General features: G+C 39.5%; 2 non-coding genes across 2 annotated transcripts; one reads left to right on the forward strand and one right to left on the reverse strand.

Moving 5' to 3' along the window:
• Positions 1-1,258: 1,258 nt before the first annotated feature.
• Positions 1,259-1,330, reverse strand: TRNAW-CCA (transfer RNA tryptophan (anticodon CCA)). The gene has a single exon. It is a non-coding gene; the product is annotated as a tRNA-Trp (tRNA).
• A 99-nt stretch (positions 1,331-1,429) lies between these two features.
• TRNAI-AAU (transfer RNA isoleucine (anticodon AAU)) lies at positions 1,430-1,503 on the forward strand. The gene has a single exon. It is a non-coding gene; the product is annotated as a tRNA-Ile (tRNA).
• The last annotated feature ends 21,878 nt before the right edge of the window (positions 1,504-23,381 follow it).

The raw sequence follows: 23,381 nt of genomic DNA on the forward strand, positions 1-23,381 counted from the left end.
AGTTGATTAAAATATCAACGAAATAAATCTTCATATCTGTCGTAAAAACAGTACTCGATTTATTAAACCCGAGAGCACACCCTCGGTAAAACCGACTGATTTCGTTGGATCCAGTCGCTCCAACATCGCTGACAACTCGCAGTCGTGCTCCCAGCCTTTCCGTTCATTATCCTTTCCGAGTATACTGAGAAGGATTCTGAACCCGCAGCCCAGGCCGCAGCGATTGTTGAAAAAAATATGCGTTGGGCGGATTCCAAGAAAATAAAGTTGAAATGTCCAGAGGTGACTATTTGCGGGCCTCGGTAAAGTAAAGTGAAATACTGCTTTTGTCCAAAGTTTGCCACCTTAAGTACCCGTATAAACAAAAACGGATCTTGTGGATGGATTATATCGAATTATTCCCAACACATGGTGGAGAATGAACGCCCAAAACGAATTTTTTGGTCACACCGTATAGTTGATCAACCATAACAAAACTGCAAGGAACAACGCTATGGGGTTGTACGCATTGGTTTACGTTTATACTCTATAGTATGATGCGCTTGATGGCCTGATGGCCCACAGCGACTCACGAAGAGCTACTGATTCCGATCAATAGCGGTGCGGGTTATTCCTACTTCTATGGATGCTCATGTGGGCTCTGCAGCTCGCTGCCTGTAGGAGCCTTTCGTTGTGTACTGAAGAACAATGCTCAACGCCACGTGCCGAAAGAACTGCTGCTGCTGATGCCAACGACAGGGCGCCACCACACACGGTGATTGGAACTGAATCCGATAAACGGTTGTGGCTAGCCTTGATAGCTAGCTGCTTGGGGGGAGCGTTTTGTTTTTTACTGGAGAACACAACTACCACACGGTGATTGAATAAACACCGTTTGGTGAAACCGGATGGAATTCAACTTTGAAATCTGTGTTAGGGAAATCGCTTTTTGCAGGCAATCGGTGATAATTTTAATTATCATAGCAACAATTACACATTCGTGCAATTTTCGATGGTGACAATGAAATCCTAAATTCAACAGATGCGTAGGAATATTTATGATCGATTGGGGTTAAAATTATTGAAATCGGTCCAGGGGCAGCTGAGTTATTAACGTTCAAAATTTTTCATAATTTTGTTACATGTTCCATTTTCGGTTTTCACAAAGTATACCCCCATATAGAAATCACAGAAGAAACTCGCTAAGATAAAAGCTGTTTACGTAGTTTACATACAGCTTCATTAGAAATTTTCTTAAGCATAACACAAAAAATTTCATTGACCCCGACGTGATTTGAACACGCAACCTTCTGATCTGGAGTCAGACGCGCTACCGTTACGCCACGGAGTCTTCTGCGTCAATTGGTGGGTAAACTGTCATTTTCCCAATTTGAGAATACTGCCATTTAGCAGACGTGTAGTTTTTAAAATTCCCTCGTAATTTTCATGTGGCCCCATAGCTCAGCTGGTTAGAGCGTCGTGCTAATAACGCGAAGGTCGTGAGTTCGATCCTCTCTGGAGCCAATTGCATTTGTTTTTAGTGTTCGCTCACCGTTGTAATCAAACACAAATCAAAAGCTTTTCTACCTCATTTTCTCACTGGTCGATGCCGGATAAACGAAACAAAAAAAATATAAGGTAAACTTTTTAATCTCTTCCTCATTGTGAGCGTTTGAGAAAAAGGGGTTAGCGGCCCGGCCGGCCGGGTGGGCTTAAGTGAATTTTAATTAAAACTACAACTAAATTTCATTAAATAGCACTACCGGCACCGGCTGTGTGTTGCTAAACTGCTGATGCCGCCGTCGTTGTGCAGTTGTTTCAATAGGGGAAGAGAAAATAGTGTAACAACAAAAGCGAGGGGGTAACAGGACAAACCCCGGTGGTCGGTCAATATACATATATTGGACAAAGTGCGAGGAGAGCGGGAGGGGAGGAAACTTTTAATTGAATTTTCTTCATTGAAAATTCACATTTTTCTCCGTCTTTCACTCTATCTCTCTATCCAAAGCTCGTGCTTTGTTGTTGTTATCTTTGAACCTTGGTGTAGGTCGTAATATCGAACTAATTAAAAATTGACGAAAATCCGGAGCTGCTTTTGATTTCTTGACGAAGGAAATCTTTCGTTGCCGTTACCGGGATGTTGAATTACTGATCGGTAGTCGATGAATTATTCAGCACCGGGTGTGTTTAGGTGCTCTCTGTAACGATGATGATGATGATATCACTTCGCCTGAATGACGACGGAAGCTTGTGGAAAATTTCCACTTCGGAAGCGCAGACATTACGTGCGCCTGTTTGCACGCTAATCGCTTACATATACGAGAGTCAGCTTCGCTGTATCGACAAATGCCAGAACAAAATACAGCGTGCATACACACACACACACACTGGACCAAGTCACTGGCAAAGAGTAGCCCAATTAATAATTCAAAATCATAATTTCCGCTTCACCCGTTTCTGGGAGGATGGATAATGTACTCTGCTTGCTCTTGCTCACTGGTACGGATTTAGTCTTCCCCCTGCGCCACATCGCACATGTTCCTACCTTAGGTTGGAAGGTAGATGAAGAAAAATGCGAAGCTCAAACTGCTAATCCTTCATCACGCCATCTATTGTCGGGGGTAGAAGAGCCAGATGAAATTGTAGCCATTTAGGCGTAATAATCCTTCTTTTTCTTCTTGGAAGGTGGGGAAACTTCATTCGGTTCGAACCATCCAGGATATGGAGTGTGCAATCAATTTCGAAATTACACACTTTTGTTAACCGTTGTAGAGTCAGGTGATCACTGCCCTGGAGGCGCTCTGACAGACCTCATATGCATCATGCTTTTCAAGCGCCAATGTCCGAGGGAGAATGGAATGGGAAATGCTTTTAGTCCACCTGTGGCACGACGATGATGATAGAGTCTTCTTTTTCCGCAACGCACCGCCTACAGGTATGCAAAAAAGGAACACGCTTATGATGTGCGACCAATGACAGATGTGCTGCTCCTTGCACCCCCCGCGTTTTCAATCGGTTTCTCTGTGTAGCTAATAGCTGTAAAGCGCGCTCTGTTGTTCTTTTATCGTCCACTCTCTTATCATGTTGCAGATCCGTGTGCACGGGGAGAGAATTTACGATGTTTAATTAACGACAACGACGACCAGCAGGCTCTTCTTGATTGGCCTCCGGCAGCCATTTCGTAAGACCATTCTAGGACCATGCGAAATGACAAGGCTATTACGAAGTAGTGGAATCAAATGTGAGAATGATGAAGTATAATCTTTCTAAATTAACGAGAAAATTCATCATGCGTTACGGAAAGTCGGGAATCAACAAATTGAAAACCAAATATGTTTACTAAAGGCAGACTAAAAGTAAATTGGTACGCTCAAAAAGACCTGTAGTTCGTGATTCAATAAGTTTAAAAAGTCCATCAATGGATGGTTTACAGTACTTTTTTCAACACTTCAAAATTACAGCATTAGATGGTTACATTTCTCCACTTCGAACGAAATCTCGAACCTTCCTCTTGATGCAGCCCATCAGCGCCCTCACAGTGGAAACGGACACGGAATCAGTGTATTTCTTCCATTTAGCCCGCATTTGCTAGATGCCCTTGACTGCCACGTCACTTCGTCGAAGTCGCTGCTTTGAAATTGTCCAGTATTTTTCGATTGATCAAAATTCCGGGCAATTTGGAGGTTCATTAGGTTGGGGACAAAATCAAACTTGTTAGCAGCAGGCCAGTCTAGAACCACCTTGGAGTAGTGGCAGCTGGCCAAATCGGGAAAAAAATGACTTTGCCTCTGCTTGCAGGCAATACACGCTTTTTCAGGCATTTTTCGATGTAAACTTGAGATGTCATCGTCGAGGATGTGACGAATGGTTCCGTTTTCAGGCCACAACTGCAAATCGCTTGCCAAATCATGGCCTTCTTCGCGAACTTGTCCCGGCACATCCCCACGTCCAGTCGCGATGTAAAACTTTTGACCGGAAAGCTGCTTAAAATCGAGTTTGACGTATGTTTCGTCATCGATCAAAGAGCAGCCCTTGTGTTTCGTCAAAACACGGTCGTACAAGAGCCTTGCACGCGTTTTGGCCACGCAATTCTGCTTCATGTGCCGGTTCGGATGTGTACTGGCTTTGTGCGACTTATATCCTTCCCTGGCAAGGATGTCCCACACTTAACGCACCTGAACACCTTGCTGCGCAGCTGACGATCCCTGGTTCCAGTTTTTTCGTTGATTCCTTTCCACACTCAAGCTTTCCTTATAGGTTTTGAGCACTCAAAAAACTGTTGTTTTCGGCATCTTCCGCACTTTAACCAGCTTGGAACCGAACCACTTCGAATGTTCCAGGTGTTTGCGCACAATATTTTTTTCTTTTTTCGAGTTCCAGTTGACATTATTTCTGAACGCGATCGACTACTTTGATGAAACTTGCACCAGAGTTGTTCTCTATAGAAATGTAAACAAATCACTGTCAAAGATTTTCGATTCGTGCTAGTGCGAGGGACGTACTAATTTACTTTTAGTCACCCTCTACTTATCATTATTTTCACTATGCGGTTCGTTTGCCTCGGGCGGAAAAGCGGCTTTATGTTGAATTCTCTTGAAAATTTCACTATATTTTCAATCTAACAAAACTGCAAGGAATTTAATATTTCGATTGACTGCGTAGACAGTGAAAATACGATTGAAAATTTTAATGCAAGAAGCTGCCGAACACCTGCCTTGCTTGACATTGATATACAGGTATAAACAGGTGAGGAAATGATCGTAAAATGGTGGTCGTGTAATGCAAAATATATCATAGGATTGTGAAGCATGCCTTCCGTGACGTCAAACTCAACTTTTTTTAGATCAATATTTTAGGAATTTTCCGTGATCACCGATTGGTTTACCTCTTTTTTTTCTACTAATACCAACAAATACCCTCTGTTTAAAACCATCAACCAATAAGAAAAATATTAAAAATGAATTTTACGAAGTCATAATTATGATTGTATGAGAAAAGGTCGAATGAAAAAAAACTTCGAATGACAAATAGTGGAATGCTAGGGGCAACAGCTCCTAATCATGAGCAATTTCTGAGTTGCTTTTGATGCACCTCGAGTAACTCACATTGGTCAGTGAGGAAGGTCACTGTCATTTGCTTTCTCACTTTTCGCATGCGAAGCCGAAAAGCTGCTCTCAATCTAAACAACTGGGCATATATCAGGGAGTCAAAACTGCCGATCCTGATAATGATAATCGCATTATCATTTCTGTTACACTTCACGATCAATACCAGTAGGGATAACTCCTTTGACGTATCCAACAGTAATCAGCCTGTGATATATACCGTATATACAAATAATCAACAGTCACAAAGATTCCCCGCCTCAGGCGAGCTTAATGAGCTGTGATTCTCTTACTCTCATGTGCCTACTACCACCACAAAAACAAACACTCGTGCAAAAATCCTTTAATAAACACGCATTCGCACTCAGAAAAAATACTTATATTTTCATTATGTAGAAGAGAGAAATATTCATTTGGATCATATTAACGAAAAATACCATTAAATCTCATAATATTCGTGTTTTACATAATGTGTTATAGTTATGTGATATACCAACACATAGAATGTAAATAATTTGTAGAAAATTCAAAGTGTTTTTTATGTTACTTCATACGCGAAGTTAACGATTTTCAGAGTTGGTTGGAAATGCTAACATGAAGCTTTAGTGTGATGATTTATTAGCTAGAGAATGATCTTTAGAAGAGGGTAGGTGGATAGTTCCGTTAGAGTACGGCAGTATGAAAATTGAATAGAAGTTGAAAATGAGCGAAGGGCCATTAAAGCGACAGTTTACAAGATAGACGCACATTTTTGCCTAGCCCGTACGATGTACGCGGGGACTTGAAGTATGTCTCCAAGTCCACAGGCAAAAATGTGCGTCGCTCCTGTTGCTCATAAACTGACTGCGGCTGTGGAATAGTTCTAGCGACGTTTTCATCACTACCTAAAGCCCCACGTTGTGAGAGCATTTCCAGTCGATGGTGTGTTATAAGTATAACAAAAGTAAAATATTTGATTTTATTTACATGTAAAAATGTTTAAAAACTTAGCATGATTTCACTCAGTGTACGTAAATTTTGACGTTTGTTTTGATTTCGATTTTTACTGGCTACTAAAAAGCTTGGTTATCGTTTGAAATTCTTTGAGTTACATTTACAATAACTTCTTGTTATTACAAACGTTACGTAGATTATTCTCTGATCCCAGATCTACAATATAAGCAATTAAGTAAATCTTAAGAAAACTGTTGATTTTACACATTTACTATTTTCAAGTTTTCCAGCTATGAAGTGCGTAGCAGTAGATATAGAGAAGGAGATGTCGCACGCTGAAAAAATCAAAGGATTGTTCAAAGAGGCAGATGGGAAATTCATTTGTACAGCGGAACCCAACTGTCCTTATCAGCCCTCCAAACTGATTATATGCAACTGCATCCGGGAAAAGCATCCGGAGCTGTACAATATATTCAATTTTTGGAAGGAATTGAGTGATGCTGAGTGAATTGATTATTAATAGAGTAAAGCGGAACAGCGATAATAATTCATGATTCTTCCCATTCAACTGTGTTTTCACCAACCTTTCACAATGTTATCCACATCATCAGAACATTAACAAGTGTCCATCAGAGCACACAAATCGCCAAACAAAATAGTGATAAATATTTGTCTACGATCCTTCTGTGATCTAACGATTATCATTACTGTTACTTGATCTGATAACGCTGGGATCTTGATGTGTTACATACAAGATCAATCTTTCATCTCTCTGATACACTGTCAAGACTCATCTTGAATAATGCCGATATGGATACACATTAGTAAAATGTGCTCAGTATCTGTACGTCAAAGAGGCGGGCAAAAATCTTTAAAATTTACTTTGGTTGAAGTGAAATGTCATATAGGCGGGTTATATCTTTTGTGCACTGATCAAGATTTCGTTCAAGGGTATATTTATGGTCATAAAACATCAAAAGATGACGATTTTTTGATTCCCTGCCTATAGTCTAGATACTGTCAAACGACAGCTCAAACAGAAAGAAGAAGAAGAATAATCCAAACAACAATTTAAAAAATATGTTTACAGAACTCTGAGACACTTAAATTGATTGATTTGATAATCCTGCATCATTTCTGATTACTAACCTTCGTTCAACCATAGAGGTAACTCTAAGACCAGAAGGTCCCGAAGAAACGTGCTCAACTTTTTGGTTCAGCTCTGGTACTATCTTCGGTCCCAAGCTAATCGATTCACCCCTCGAAACATAGGAAAATCCACGAACCCCTCATTTTATCTGTCATACTTTCATAGCTAATCAAAACAAACATAGTGTAGTACTAGAATTCGACTAGAATGGGATACGTTAATCGATTTGCTTGGGACCAAAAGGCTAGTCAAGTAGTGAGCCAATTTAAAATCGATAGTTTCGTATTGATTGTTGGTTCAACCCTTACCAACTGTGAATGTGAACGGAACCTATTGCCAACAATCAATACGAAACTAACGATTTTAAATTGGCTCACTACTTGACTAGCCTTTTGGTCCCAAGCAAATCGATTAACGTACCCTATTCTAGTTGAAATTCTATTACTACACTATGTTTGTTTTGATTCGCTATGAAAGTTTGACAGATAACATCAGGGGTGTGTGGATTCATGCAGAACATGCAGGGGTGAGTGAAATAGCTTGGGACTGCTTGGGACCGTTGTTCTGGTACTGAGTGAGCCAAAAATAATAATGATTTTCTTCGGGACCCAGTGGTCTTAGAGTTACCTCTATGCTATTGCTGCCTAGCTGCCTTCCCCTTACCAAGAGCGAATGCTTGTCCGGCTTGATATGGTGGAAAAACTCGATCTGCCTGACCAAATACTCAACATCCGCCAAATAACGTACCCCGCACGTGCTACAATACTCGTCGAAGCAAACCCGTTCTCATGGCTTGGCAAACTACCGCTGGCTGAAACTGCGAACCGAGCTCTGAATTACCACTGCGCCGTTCTACGTTCTACTGACGGTGGACATCCATCCTTCCTCTTTTGGTGCTTCTCCTGTGCCTTCCGGGTGATCGTGATACGGTCCCGTTTCTGCGATATACACCACTGTGATTTTGCTATCGCCGTCGGAGCTGGAATTGGGTGTTAATCGGTTGTTTGAAAGTCTAAGCCACTTGGGCTTACTTTGTTTACAAACGAAACTGACGCCTATTATCCATTTCGTTTATTTGGAAGGCTCAATCGCGTTAGCTTTATGGAGCCGATAATTCATTGTTCTTTGTTTGTAACAAAATTCACTTAATTCTATGTCTAGTACACTGAACGAATTTGACATATTCCTGTTATGCGGAAGTCTAATAAATTTGCGCTATAAGATAATCCATTGAAAATGATATGATTGAAAATGTGTCAGGTAAATTCTATATGAATATCTGATACATTTACAATGCTGATAATTTGGTAACTTTTATATGATCGTTATATGATAAATGAAAATCGATCAAATTATAATAATTAACTGAAATGGATTTGAAACCCATAAGCATAAGCTATACTTTTCATCACAATATAATATATGTGTCTTAAATCAATCAAAGTAAAGTTTATGTGAAAATAACATGAAATTTACTTCTTCTTTTGACACATATATTTAATCGATTTCTAAAAATAAATTCGAAAAAATAAACATCAGGCAGTGGGAGCTTTCACAGTTGTGCCTTTTTTTATTGTAGCTGATTTGGGATTTGATCAAGATCTGTTGAGGTGTGATGCTTTCGGTGTCTGTCCTCGATTCCACTGGGCCACGGCTGACTTCAAGATTGAGCTCGTTCAAATAGCATGAAGTAAGAACAGCTCTCCCGACATGGAATGTAGTGCAACGTTATGCTCGTTTTGCTAGAGTGAAGACAAATAGCACTGACAAATTTATTGTCCGTTTCGGTGGTGTGGTTTGTTCAAATCTTTCTTAATGCACCTGTGTGCATTAAATCAACGACTAAATTATATGATTTGATAGAACTGGCTCATGAAGTTCGAGTACTACTTAGGGCTGGAATCTGAATTAGTCGTGTAGAAGGCTTACAATTAGAATCATAGCAAAGTAAATATTACAGTAGAATCATTTTTTTTTTCAATCTCAATACATTCTTTTCTGGAACCAATAATCATATGAATGAGTGTACGTTAACATCGTTGAAAATTGTTTCAATAATTTATAAAGAACAATCATGTAAGATGTATTTTATTGGGAGCGATATTCATCCCAGAAAAACATGCAAAAACAAATGCTTGCTGTTGGATTTCTTAAAAGGCATTTCTATATGACTATTTAATGATTGGGATGGATCTGTTTACAATCTTTAAACCTCAAAAATCAAAGGAAGCTATTCCAATGAGATATACATGTTTTCCTATACTGCAAAGTTAAATGACAGTCCAATAGTTTCTACATGTCTATTTACACGCGACATATCAACAAACGATTATTGCATTTTCTTACAAATGAGTGGACGACAAAAGGATTGAGTGAAATTTTGTTAGTTCAACGCTTCATATTCGGCCGAATACTATGCCGGCCAAATATTCGGTGCAGCACTATCCAATTCCCATCAATATGGGTATTTTTGGAAACGGAATGACGTCTAGAGAATATAATCAAAATCAGACGCCGTACAAAATGGCGGCTTCCGATTTCTAAAAAGCTGGAAATACTGTAAAATACCCATCAATATGGGTATTTTTTTTTAATCGGAGTGCCCTCTACAGGCCGAAAATTGATATCCAGCGACATTTTGAAATCCAAACCGCCATTTCCAATTTCAGAAATATGTGGGAAATACTGCCAAATGCCCATTAATATAGGTATTTTTGGAAGCAGATTGACGTCTAGAAGCCGAAAATCGTTTAATTTTTAAATAAAAGGGGGAAATATTGTCAAATGCCCATCATTATAGTTAGTTTTGGAAGCAGATTGACGTCTGGAGGCCGGAAATCGTTGATTTTTTGTAAATAAAAGTGGGAAATACTGATGCCGATGTATTTTTTGAATCGGTAAGACGTATAGAGAATGAAAATCTATATTCGACGCCATTTTGAAATCTAAGATGGCAGCTTCCGATTTAATAGAAAGCGCAAAATATTAATTTCCATTTAATTCCACTACCATGAAATATATCAGACAATATTCATATACTTCTTACCTTCGCTAACCACGTTCGAAGCAAAGTATTATCAAGTACTAAGTATGTGAAATTACGATAGAAATCATTCCATATCGCAGTCATAGTTTTTAAGTGATAATCAAATGGAATCTATCAATCATCACATAGAATGAATAAATCCTGCGGACATTGCTATGTTATAAGATGGATCCAATAAACGGTACATGTCGATTTGTTTCAGTGTAGGAGTTGGGCCGATTACTCGCGGCTTACTCGAGGTTAGAGGGGTACATTGTTGAAGGATAGGATCAGGGGAGGAGCTTGGGGTTGGGTTTCGTTGTCTCATCAGAGCGTTGTCGCCAGTATGAATGGTAGTGCTGTACTAGCTTCGTCTGGAGTTCGACCGGCTATGGTGACCAGTGGGCGACGATGAGAATCATCGAGACGGGGGGACAGGACAAACAAAAACTAATAAAGAGAGACAAAAGACAAAGGAATTAAATTCTTATACTAGACATTTGAAGAAACACATAAACGGACTGCATATAGCAGAGATCACGGGTTGCCAACAAGTCTCTGATAGGAACATAGGGTTGTCTTTCTTGGGCCTCGAGGGTATTCAAAAGTCGCTCTCTGGCGGCGTCATTATCCGTACATTGCCAAACTGCGTGTTCGATGTCATCGTAACCGTTTCCACACCGACAGATGTTGCTGTCCACGAGGTTTATTCTATTGAGATGAGCATCTAGCGAGTAGTGGTTGGACATAAGTCTACTCATCACCCGAATGAAGTCACGACTTAAGCCCAAGCCTTTAAACCACGCTCTCGAAAAAACATTAGGAATAATTGAATGCAACCACCGTCCAAGATTTCCATTGTCTCAATCGGTTTGCCAACTCGAAAGGGTACTCTGACGCACTAAATGGTAAAATTCATCGTGTGAAATTTGCCTGTCATAAAATTCGCCTTCCTGCGCGCCCACCTTTGCGAGAGAGTCCGCCTTCTCATTGCCTGGGATTGAGCAATGTGAGGGGACCCATACAAAGGTAATCATATATCAAGAGCAAATTTTCATTACGTCGAATGTAACAAAGGTAAACAAAGTCGAGCTATCAGTGTCAATCGATTCTCCTGCTATTACACTATATACTGTTCGAATATAGGATCAAATCCCATTTTTAAATTTATTAGCCAGTCAAATTGCTTTTTGACGTAATCACCTTCCGATCAAAATAGTTTTCGATGTTACTTAAGTCACCCAATTTCTATGAAGATGCCGTTTGACTTAAGTAACAGCGCTGAGAAACCCGTGAAAAGTGTACGTTCGTCGTTTCGCTTTCTCATTATTAAAGTGAATAAATCGAACTGTTTGTTGCTAAGATGATTTCGGTAGTCCTAAAATGATGAATGGGCTGCACGTAAGGAGACGTAATTGATAATTCTCCCGAATATCCTGGTAAATACACTTTGACTTAAGTAACAATAGGGGCCACCAAACGACGTATAATAACTTTTGACTCAAAAACCAGTATTTTTAGCATGAAAGCTAGCGATTTGCATTTGTATGATTAAAACCCTGCTAAATATGTTAAACATTGCTATCACTATGAGATTATATGTGTTTACTTGGAAATAGGAATAACTTTTCGGTCATCAAAACAAAACTTTATTTTTCTCGGATTGGTGCGAATGTTACTTACGACATAATGAAAATTTGCTCTTGATATGATCTTTCGACCAGTACACTCATCTTCTCCCTTATACCCCGGACAGACTATGGCTTATATCATGTAATATAGGCTGTCTTGCAATAAGCACTCATACATAGGATTTCCAGTGAAAAGTAGATGTATGAGTGCTCATTGCAAGACAGCCCATATTACATGATATAAGCCATAGTCTGTACGGGGTATTACCTTTGAAAGGAAATAAGATGAGTGCCTAGAAATTGACGCCTAATATGAGAAGCATATTCTTAAAGAGGGTAAACGCAGAGTTGATAATAGACGAGTTGCGCAGACTGAAACCAAAATCTACCTATCGAACTGTCAAACCGTCTACCTATCGAGCATAGTAGACAAACTGACTCTGATGCGTGGGAAGTATTGTTATCGAAACTAGAGGAAACTTTCACAACTCAGGTGAAGTCATCCGAGGTGTAAACAAAAACAAAGGTTGCAAAAATAATAAAAATGCCCATTGATCGACATCAGTGTTGCAAGCTTCACTCTACGTAACTCTTCTATTATCAACTCTGGGTAAACGGAGTAAGCAGAGTAAAAAATCGGTGAACGTCGATTAAATCCAGAACAACATGTGAAAAGGGCATACAAGCTTTTTGTAAACAAAGCTTTGTAGGCCCTTTTCTCACCAACCGAGGGTCGCCCACGCAAACCAGCAATATCACCGGGAAGGGGAAAGTGTCCCCTACCCGGTGATGTTAAAGGTTTGCGTTGGTGTCATATGGGTGGCGAGAAAAAGGCATAAGAAGGTTTGTTTACAAAAAGCTTGTATGCCCTTTTCACATGTTGTTCTGGAAATATTGATGTACATTCAGTTACTCGCGAGTTACTCGCTGCAAAATAGCAACTCAGAGTAAACCCATAGAGGTAACTCTAAGACCACTGGGTCCCGAAGAAAATCATTATTATTTTTGGCTCACTCAGTACCAGAACAACGGTCCCAAGCAGTCCCAAGCTATTTCACTCACCCCTGCATGTTCTGCATGAATCCACACACCCCTGATGTTATCTGTCAAACTTTCATAGTTAATCAAAACAAACATAGTGTAGTAATAGAATTTCAACTAGAATAGGGTACGTTAATCGTTTGCTTGGGACCAATAGGCTACTAAAATGGTGAGCCAATTTAAAATCGTTAGTTTCGTATTGATTGTTGGTAAACCTGTCTCACCCCTTGGTCGAATGACAAAAGGTCGAAGGTTTAAAAGGTCGAATGGACAGAAAGTCGAATGATGAGAGGGGAACAAAAATCAAAAGTACAAAAGGTCGAATGGACAAAAGGTCAAATGAACGAAAGTTTGAATTGACATTAGGTCGAATGATTCAAAGAAGGACAAATTAAAAAGGTTGAATGGACAAAGCGTCGACTGACAAAAGGTCTAAGGTACAACAGGTCGAATTTACATAAGGTTGAATGAATCAAAAACAACGGGACAAAAATTCGAATGAATGGGAAAAGAGTTTGAATGATAAAATGTAAGAGGTTGTATTCAAGACACGACCGTAGATTTGACGTAGGATTACGGGCTCGGTATCAATATTTGGCGGCTGTGTTAGGGAAACCACTTTTTTCCCATCACGAAAACGCCTCGTTTTCTGATGGTAAAATTATGTATTTTCGTGCACGAAATGTTTGGTTTATTCAATAGATAATAAATGAAAACCGAAAATTAATCGGAGGAATTTCTTGCTAAAATCACGATCAATCATATAAATCAGAGATCGCAATTATCACTGATGTATGAAGAGAAACGGCACATTTCACCCGTTCAGAGAATGAAAAATTACAGCAAAGAGCAAGAGAACTTTGTTCGAGCATAGTAATTCGAGAGCCATGATAATTCCTAGATAGAGCTGGCATTAGTGCGTAACAGCTTTTGTAAACAATGACTTCTCTCGATGATTTCTAGAAAACCAAGGCTCGCTCACTCAAATCAACGTCACCATAGGGTAGGGGAAGACTTCCCCTTCGCGTAGGTTATTTTGGTTTGCGTGGGCGTGGCTTGAGTTTCGAGAAATCATCGAGAGAAGTCATTGTTTACAAAAGCTGTTACGCCCTAATTCCATCTGCTCTTGTTTTTCTGTTTATAACACGATTTTCCGTCCCTTTCCACCATGTATACGTCAGGCGGGCCGTATTTAAATAAGGCCCGTGATGTTGCCTACTGTCAAACGTATAGGATTGATATAGGCTTGCCAGCCCCCTGGTAGTGACAGCCGATAATTTCGTTTCCTTTTCGGCATTTTTTTTTTACGGTGATTGTGATTTTCCACCCTTCCCGAGAACCCGATTTTAAGCTGCCTTCAGACAAAACCGAGCTTGTATCGTACGGGACTGGAATCGCGGGGGTATGAGAGAGACAACTAGTACTCAGTGCCAATGATGAGACCTTTCTGATCAGCTGATTTTTTTCAATTTATGAATGAACTTTGACAGGAAACAGTAACCTAGAAGCAACATTGATATCATCAAATTCTGCCGAGCAAACTGGCTTCTGTCATTTCGTAAAATGAACTATGTGATGATCTATCAACGTTCTCCCGCTGTTTAAAAGGTCTCACTCTGATTGCTCAAGGAAAACTATTTGTTGATTGCACCCCATCGGAAAAGAAGTCACTCGTGCCCCAACTCGACTCTGTATCACTGCGCGCCACACCCGGTTCTGGCAGAGGGATCGGCAGCAACACCGATAGTAAACAATAAAGGATGTACAAAGACGAGGAACGTCAACAAAACAACCATGGAGAATCAAAATTAAATTGAATCAGGGACAAGACTACAAAAAAAGTTTAGATTACCGTGAATTTGTGCTTAAATCGAATTGTCTACTGACAACTTATAGGTCCTTAGCTTGCATCGGACATTAGAACATTTAATTGTTGTCAGATATACCTACGAGTAATTTTATAATTTCTTCCACTACAAGAACGGGAATATATTCATGAAATTTAGTTGCTAACCTTCGTTTTCTTCACGACATTATTTGTGAGCAGTGATGCAAAATATCATGACACTCACTCGACACTCGTCAACGCATCAACCGACTATCGCTCACAGAACGTTTTGTCACGCAGTGAGAGGTAGAGTAATGGGAAACAACAATCACCAGTAATGGTCGCTGCTCACAAGCAAAACGTAACACTCGCTGCTGATGATGTAAAGCACAACGAAAACAGCGAGGCAAAAAGTGAAGACTTCTGCAGTACGATGATGAGAAATACCGAAACGACAGAAGACAATGAAAACAATGCCTACGCATTCCAAGTTCGTCTCGGCACGCGTGACCAGGCATGGAAAATCATTTACATTCATTTCATGCATTCATTTACATTCATTTGTCTCTAACTTTTTTCATCAACAGTATTCCGCAAAATGATGTATAGAGCTTTAGTAGGTTTTGTTATTAGCTACAACTTATGATCATAACTCAAATCTGTATCTCTTATGCATCACGATTAAGAGCGGGCAGAACTTGTTACTGTTTTTCAGTGAATGTAAAATACATTCACTGAAAAACAGTAGTGGCTTCTGTTCGCTCTGGTTCGTCATGCATAAGAGATACGGATTTAAAATGCTTACAAAACTTTTAGCTAATAACAAAACCTACAAAAGCTCCATACATCATTTTGAGGAATTCTGTTGATGAAAAAAGTTAGGGGCAAATGAATGTAAATGAATGCACGAAATGAATGCAAATGATTTTCCATGCCTGCGCGTGACTCTGTGTGTGTTACAAACAGAGCTGGCAAAATTAAACGGAAGCTATTGGGCTCACTCACCAACACTCTCACATAAGCAAACAAAGCGGCAATTGCTTCAAAACGAGCACAGATGAGTGTAATGATTGTCGGGAATGACCAGATCGGTGATGGATCGTCACCAAAGACGTCATTCACCAGTTGCTTTTTACTTCTTTCGTCAACTTGATGGAGATGTCAGCTATTTGACGATCGTGATTGTGATAGGTTGCAACGCTGTTTGTGAGTGAATAGCTTTCCAATCAAAGTGCAGAACAGGAAAAGCATGATAATTACCATTGCCGGCCACGCCCATCTTCTCCGTTACGGGGAAAGAAAGGATATTGTTGATGTAACATCTACCTAATGTGAGGCCAGCGACTCACCGACGCCTCCATAGAGCTGTTTAAATAGTTGACGGAGTGTGACGTTAAACTCCGTCATACATTTAAACAGCAGGCGAACAAGAGCCGACAAATTCCTATCGACTCACCTGCTTACGTCACATTGGGCTCAAACGGTCAAGAATCGTCAAAAACTGTTTTGAAACGCATTTACAAAGCTCCAATCTTCTCTAGTGAGAGCGAGTATTGTCGGCAACCAGTTTTTCTTCGGCAACCGTTCCATTTGAACTGCATGTAAATCTGCTGTTCTATTATCGGCAACTCGAAATCAGCTACAATTTCTAGTGCGTGTGTTGCATTTCAAGAAAACCTTGCTAGATTGCTTTTTCTCAGTGGTAAAAATATAGTCAAATTGAAGCTGAAAGCATAAAGAATCGTTTGCATGCATTCAGCGAAGTGTTTTCGTAAGAAAATCCAGTGAAAATAGTGTTTCAATTTGGGTTGCCGAAAATAGTCTGTCATGCCGAAGCCGTCATTTCCCCTATCTTGAGTGATGCGTTGCTTATCTTGCAGCTGATTGAGAATTCCGATCTCCGATATAAATTCAAGATTTTTTGCTTTTTTCTAGTGTCTTTACCTTAATTCGAAGTGAAGTGACAGGTGGTTTGGTCATTGCCAGAATTTGTATGCACCACTTCAATTATGTTACGCAATTGACCACAAAAATTTGGTTGCTGGGTACATTATCAAAGAGCTTTGGGGGTGATGTGACTGGCAGCAAGGCGAGCGAACGAATATCATAGAGGTAACTCTAAGACTAGTAGGTCCCGAAGAAACGAACTCAACTTTTTGGCTCAGCTCTGGTACTATCTTCGGTCCCAAGCTTATCGATGCACCCCTCGAAACATAGGAAAATCTACGAACCCCTCATTTTGTCTGTCAAACTTTCATAGCGAATCAAAACAAACATAGTGTAGTACTAGAATTTTGACTAGAATGGGGTACGTTAATCGATTTGCTTGGGACCAATAGGCTAGTCAAGTAGTGAGCCAATTTAAAATCGTTAGTTTCGAATTGATTGTTGATAATATGGTGGTCCTGAAAAGAACTGTTTTGTCGTGATTGTTGGGTAATGCTGATGAGGCTGGCGAGCTGTATGTTGTTTAGAACGAGGGTGACGCGGTTGGAATAGGTGACCCTCAGCGGCTCACGACGAGCAACTGAATCCGATCAGTAGCGGTGTGGCTTCGTCCTCCTTCTTTGGTGAATCGAGGGCTCTTGAAGGCAGCCTTGATATCTAGCTGCTTGCGGGGAGCCTTTCGTTCTGTACTGGAGAAAAATGTACAACGCCACGCGCTGAAAGCACTGCTGCTGCTGCTGTTGCTGATGATGACGAGCGGGCACCACCACTCACCACACACGGTGTTTGAATAAACACCGTTCGGTAAGATCGGATGGAGTTCAATTTTGAAATCAGTGTTAGGGAAAGCGCAATAGTGACCTATTGAAAATTTATGAAGTGTTCATTTTGGCAGATTTGTAGAAAAATTTCCAATCGATTGGCTTGTTTTTAATTAAAATCCATCCGCTATTAATAGAGTTATAAGTAGTCAAAACCTGACCCCTTTTCGTAACGCGATCGATGTTGGTTCTTATTTTTTTTTAATTGTACCCCCAATATGTTGTCGAAAGACGTAATCCTACAAAAAAAAACATTATAGAATTTACGTGAAATTTGGCACTGTTCCGCTTTAATAAGAGAAAAACCAAGATCTTAATAAAATTTCGAGAGCTTCAAGAAAATTTTAAGAACTGTGGTAGTTCCATTAATTTTAGGAAATTGCCGGTAGCCTTCAAGAAGTTCTGAACATGCTTGGCATACACAGTTTTGCTCGTGAACTGCGCATTTGCCAATAACTTTGCACAGAGTTGACGAAACATAGTTCTGTTTGAAGCAGTCGATAGAATAGAGTTTAAGCTTCTTATAGATACGTAAAAAGAGATTTTAATTTAAGTAATAAACTGTATTTGATTTTGCGTTGCAAAAATGAAGTGAGAAATGCTTGCAGCACATCTCGGACATTAAGTATAAAAAATCATTGGTGTTGATTTAAATGATAAGATTTACCTACTCTTTGCATGTCTACAGTAAACTATGATCCTTATCTATCAGTTACTTTAAAGAAAACTAAATTTCAACAACTGAGTGAAAAGTTATTAAAAAATGAGCAGTTGGTGTGTACAACCATAGAGGTAACTCTAAGACCACTGGGTCCCGAAGAAAATCATTATTATTTTTGGCTCACTCAGTACCAGAACAACAGTCCCAAGCAGTCCCAAGCTATTTCACTCACCCCTGCATGTTCTGCATGAATCCACACACCCCTGATGTTATCTGTCAAACTTTCATAGCGAATCAAAACAAACATAGTGTAGTAATAGAATTTCAACTAGAATAGGGTACGTTAATCGTTTGCTTGGGACCAATAGGCTACTAAAGTGGTGAGCCAATTTAAAATCGTTAGTTTCGTATTGATTGTTGGTACAACTGTGCATGCCAAGCATGGTTCTGAGAACTTAATGGAGATTCAAAATACTTCAAGGAATTTCCTTTAATTGTAGAGTGACTCTGAGAACTTCAAGAACTTTATATTGAATGGTAAGTTCTGATAGCTACAGGAAACTTTCAAAAAATTCTGAGAATTTCAGGGATATGCAGAGAACTTCAGCGAAATCCAAAAAAACATCATCGAACTTAAGGAAAATTGTGAAACTTTTGCTGAAAAGCTGTTCCAATTGCTTCAGGGAAGCTCCAAGAACATCAGGAAAGTCCAGACTATCAGGGAAGTTTAAAGATCTGAGAACTCAAGAGAAGTTCATCATAATTAACTACTTTTTCCATATGAGACTGATATGAAATTATAGGCAGTACAGTATTATGAAGCAAATGAAAGGAATACCAGAGCGAGAGACATTCTCCAGATGAAATTCATAGATGCTAGCGGTCATTCAAATCCTCTCTTTCAAATAAGTCTGGGTGGACTTCCAATAACTTGAACCGATTTTTTTACTGTTGCAGATCCCTTCGAATCAACGTTTTTTTTTTTAATTTCACCATCCCTGCGGCTGTCCGGAATAATTGAGCCGGCTGTGATTAATTTTACATTAACGTAAATTCACGTGGCCGCTACTTTTCAGAACTCACCTGCGGATTTGGGCATCGAAGGTTAAAAATTAACCCGCTCGTCGAGTTCGGACTTCCTGGGGTCGGAGGAAAGGATCAGCGAACCAAATGTTGGTAATTATTTGCAATTAATCGAACCGACCTCCCTCCCTACGCTCCACCTCTACTTGTCAACCACCGCTCGGCCGAAAGGGTGACGCCGGAATATGGATTAAACTTCCACTCTTCATAAGAATAATGAACAATAAACGGAAAAAGCGGATTCACTTTTTCCCAACTTGGAAAACCAACAACGCTCGACATGTTCCGGTTTCTGACTGAGGGTTTTATCCTTGCTGTCATTATTGTTGTTGATGTTCCGTTATTTTCGGTGTTCTTAGCTCTTTTTTTTTTTACATTATCAACCTTTCATCATCCGGAGTCCGAAAGTTTTTTGGGATGGGGACGCGGGAGGGATGTTTCACCTGAAGTTTATTTTTTCGTCAGTATACAGAAAGTAGGTACATCGTCGTCCACAACACACACACACAAAGCATAGGACCCGGTTCGCTCAAGTTTCGTCCTCGACTCTGTTACAGGTTCTGGGACTTTTTGCCTTTCACCCAAAGGAGAAGGGTTGCTATTTTTTTCCCGGAAGAGTTTTGTGTTGTTTCAAACAACAAGACAACCAACTATAAGTTGAGATATGCTCTGGTGTACTTTTTTTTTGCTGCTCTCTAAACTACCTTCATTTGTTTCATTTGTGTAAAAATGATAAACCTGTAGTCTCGTTTCACTTTACTTAGTACCTAGTTTGGAGAGCTAAACGTACAATGTGTTGTTGCTTTTTTGACCACCCTCTAGGTTATTGAAACAGTCAGCTCTAGGAAAACATAAAGTGTTATACATTTCAAGCCGAACAGTGCATAAGGTCCTAAGTAACAATGACAGACACGAGGGATTTGTTTTTCGAGCACATCAAATTATAATACCGAAAAGTCTGAGAAGTAAAATGCTCAAAGAGATACATGCAGAACACACAGGAATCCAAGGGTGCACACGTCGTGCGAAACAAACACTGTTTTGGGTAGATAGAGATAGTGTTGAATAAATGAGTAGAATCGAGTGAGCGTGAAGCGTGATAGTCCGAATGTAAACGGAATCTCATTGGTTAGAGAATTTTGATAGGTACTATGAGGTACCGTATGTAGACGTGCCCGTCTTACCCAAATTTCCCCATGATTGGTGATGACTCAAACTAAACAATTTAGTTTGTTCTTCGTAACATTTTTTTTCTTTCGAGAACAAATCAGTAGACCCTTATGTACTAGATAGTTGGCCATGAAATATAGTTCACGCGTAATTCTCGTGCGTACGTGCACTGCAGTAGTGCGTATCAATTAAACGTCAACAATATTCAATTGCATAGTTACAGTTTTGTTATATCAGAGGAAAGGAATCATTTTCGTACTATACTGTGAAATCATCAACCAGTTGAAAATGGAAGTAGGCCGCGCGATTGAAATGACGTGTTTTGATTTTGCTAAAAAAAAAGTATCTGTGTTTTTATGGTTTTTATCAATTTGAACGATTAAAAAAACTCTAAAATTGATGGTGTAAAAAAAAAGATCTTATTCCGGATTTGTATATGAAGGACGAAAAGTGGAAGAGGCTGATAGGCAAACAGAAGGTCATCAAAATGGAGTGAATCAAGCGGGCCGCCATCCGGGAAGTTGAAGCATTTGAGTAAGGGTTGGTCGCCGGTAAGGGCCAGTAAGTGCTGCCAGCAGATGAATCAAGAGGTATTCGAAACAAAATTGGTAAGAAATGTCCATTCAAATCGATTTAATACAGTTGAACAAATTTCAAAACTATATACGTGTCAGATTTGGAAATAATATTTTTGAATCTGGAAGTGTGTTTATGATACCATTATCCATTTGATAAAGGTAGAGTGAACATGCGGGCTTATTGTAAGTAAAAGTGACCTCGGAGTGGTCGTGAATTACCAGGCATTCTGAAATGGGTCACTGGAGCTGCAATAGAGCTAACACCTTCTAACTCCCGGACTAAACCTGCTTTAATTTAAGAGTAATAAAAAGCAGTTTTCTTCCATAATAACACTGCCGGACAGTAGGGGTTAGATTGTACACACACACACACACACACACACACACACACACACACACACACACACACACACACACACACACACACACACACACACACACACACACACACACACACACACACACACACACACACACACACACACACACACACACACACACACACACACACACACACACACACACACACACACACATACTGTGAAATCATCAACCAGTTATGATGTTAATGAATCGATATCTATCTACGGTGTACATTAAATGTGGAAACATCAAAGATTCCTTGCTGAAGATTCTTTGTAATAGAATTGGTGCAAAGAAAGCAGACATTTTGAGCTATGTTCGAAAATGGATCATGAGTTTTTAATTATCATCGGAAGAAATTCAGCAGTTCTTCGCGTTTTTTTTCGAAAACGAAACCAAGTGGTTGGATTCTACGTTTAACGTAAGTGATGAATATGTATACCGTAAAATTAATAATATTTTCAGTCCGCATCGTGCTCTCTTGCCGTGCGGATCTATTTGCTTTTTGCTGAAGGAAGTGTTACTACTACCTAAAGCTACAACAAATTTAAACAGCACTTTTCAGTGCTCAACCTGTAACATTTCTACCTTGTTCAACTCTTGGACCCTACCCTATCGATTTGGAAAATTCCTCTTCGATCCTTCAGATTCTTATATTAATCTGCTTGGAAGTCGATTTGCATAATAATTTACTGCCGCCATGGCGCCTAAACGCAAAAGAAAGGGGCAAACTCTTGATCCCTCTTCTGATGAAATTTATTTGAGTAATCATTTGATTTGCTCACGGATGATGAGAATGATCCATCATCCAGGAAAAAATTCTAGTAAACGTTCCCGGCTTAATGCCAAGAAGGAAAAGATTTCCCCTATTGTGATAACCACTTCAGATTTCCATGCTCTTCGCATGGACCTTTTGAACTTCGTGAAAGTTAAGTTTTCACTACAATTTGGACGTCGGGGTGAATGCCGTGTATTGGCTGAAACCTTGGACGTTAAATGTCTTCTCAAGTATCTTACTCAGAAGCTGCACAATTTTTTTTACTTACGACACCAAAACTGAACGTGTGTTCAAGGTTGTCATGAAAGGACTGCCCAGTGGTGAATCCCTGGATCAGATCAAAGATGAACTGGCAAAATTACTTGGAGTTGTGCCACTCCAAGCAATCAAAATGAAAATGAAATCCCGTCCTGGCGATTCGCGCAACGGGATTTCTAATGATTTTTATTTAGTTCACTCCAAGTCTAGTGAACTAAACAACCTTAAGGCCTTAGAAAAAGCTACACACTCAGCTACGTTTTGCTTGTTTGGTATTTTTTTACCGAAAATAATCGGTAAACGAAAAATATTACAGATTTTTCGGTAAATCATAAAAAAAATACCAATATTCGGTAAAGTTTTACCGAAATAATGGTGGTCTGAATTTTTAAATGACGTACTCTGTAAAAAAATTACAGTATGAACTGTAAAATGAGATAATCGCCGAGTTCGGTAAAAAAAAACGAACAAACCGTCAAACATAAATCAAATTACCGAACTTCGGTTTGTACAAACTGTCAAACCGTGAAGAAACTTTATTTATAAGTGAACCGTGCTTCGAGGATAAACCAACTTAAAGTGCTGATGAATGGAACCAGGTACAGTATTATAAACAGAAGTATTTTGCAACAAACAATTCATTTAACAATTACTATTTTATAGACCGAAGAAATTTTTACCATCCAAAATACAATGTCACCCGTTCTATTTGTTAGAAGACCATTCTTGGAGGGCAAAAACGATCGCCCCATATGCTGGGTATCTCCTGCTCGCTATTTTCATCCAGCCAGTATCCGTTTCAAATATCGCACCAAACACTCCTGACAAAATTTTCTCAATAAAAACTATCAAATAACTATTATTGTAGAATGATAATTTAATACAAATGAATCGAAAAAAGTAGTATAATTTAAAAATAAATATTTCGTTCTCGTTTTACGGAAGTTCGGTATTAGCTACCGAATTGTTCTGTAGAAAATCACCGAATTGTTCGGTATTTTTGACAAATAATCCAAAAATCTGTTTACCG

Source organism: Ochlerotatus camptorhynchus, unplaced genomic scaffold (assembly GCF_037179485.1).
Source record: "Ochlerotatus camptorhynchus isolate MF236.1 unplaced genomic scaffold, CSIRO-AGI_Acam_v1.1 ptg000103l, whole genome shotgun sequence".
Taxonomy (NCBI): domain Eukaryota; kingdom Metazoa; phylum Arthropoda; class Insecta; order Diptera; family Culicidae; genus Ochlerotatus; species Ochlerotatus camptorhynchus.